The sequence below is a fragment of the Mus caroli genome, chromosome 14 (genome assembly GCF_900094665.2).
Source record: "Mus caroli chromosome 14, CAROLI_EIJ_v1.1, whole genome shotgun sequence".
Lineage (NCBI taxonomy): Eukaryota > Metazoa > Chordata > Mammalia > Rodentia > Muridae > Mus > Mus caroli.
In genome coordinates, this window is record NC_034583.1 from 44,462,977 (window position 1) to 44,463,647 (window position 671).

Genomic DNA, 671 nt, shown 5'->3' on the forward strand with positions numbered 1-671 from the left:
CCTAAAATAATAAGATAAATGTTAACAAACTTTAAAAATAATTTATTTCTAAATGAGGTATTGATAAGCATTGTTTGTTTCCAATACCTGTACCTAGTTACCAGTTCCCTTAGTTCTATGAAATTCAGTCCTGAAAATGGGATTCCTTGGCCTAGAAGTACAGACATTAAAATTCTCTTCAGTACTGCAAACTTGTTTCCTACAAGAGGTCTTAAGAGTACTGTCAGTAACAGTCTGTAAACACTGGATCCATCTTTCATGCTTTTGCTAATGTGACAAAAAGAAACGTATTTGGTTTTATTCTCTAACTCTCCTGAATGACTGTCACTCAGGCGCATTGTGTCCCCTTTGTGATTCCATTCCAGTGGTCATTGAGTTTGTATTCTTTAATCATTTTTAATGTGATCATTTATATTTTACTATCAAATTTTAAGGGTCTTTGAATAAGGGAATATTCTCCTTTTATGTCCTATGTGTTCTGACATTTTTTTCCAGTCTTCTTTTTGTCTTTTGATAAATTATGGAGCACTAGCATGTAACAGAATGTCGAGAATATGCTACCAAACTTATCACCGTCTTCCTTCCTTCCTTCGTTCCTTCGTTCCTTCGTTCCTTCCTTCCTTCCTTCCTTCCTTCCTTCCTTCCTTCCTTCCTTCCTTCCTTCCTTCCTT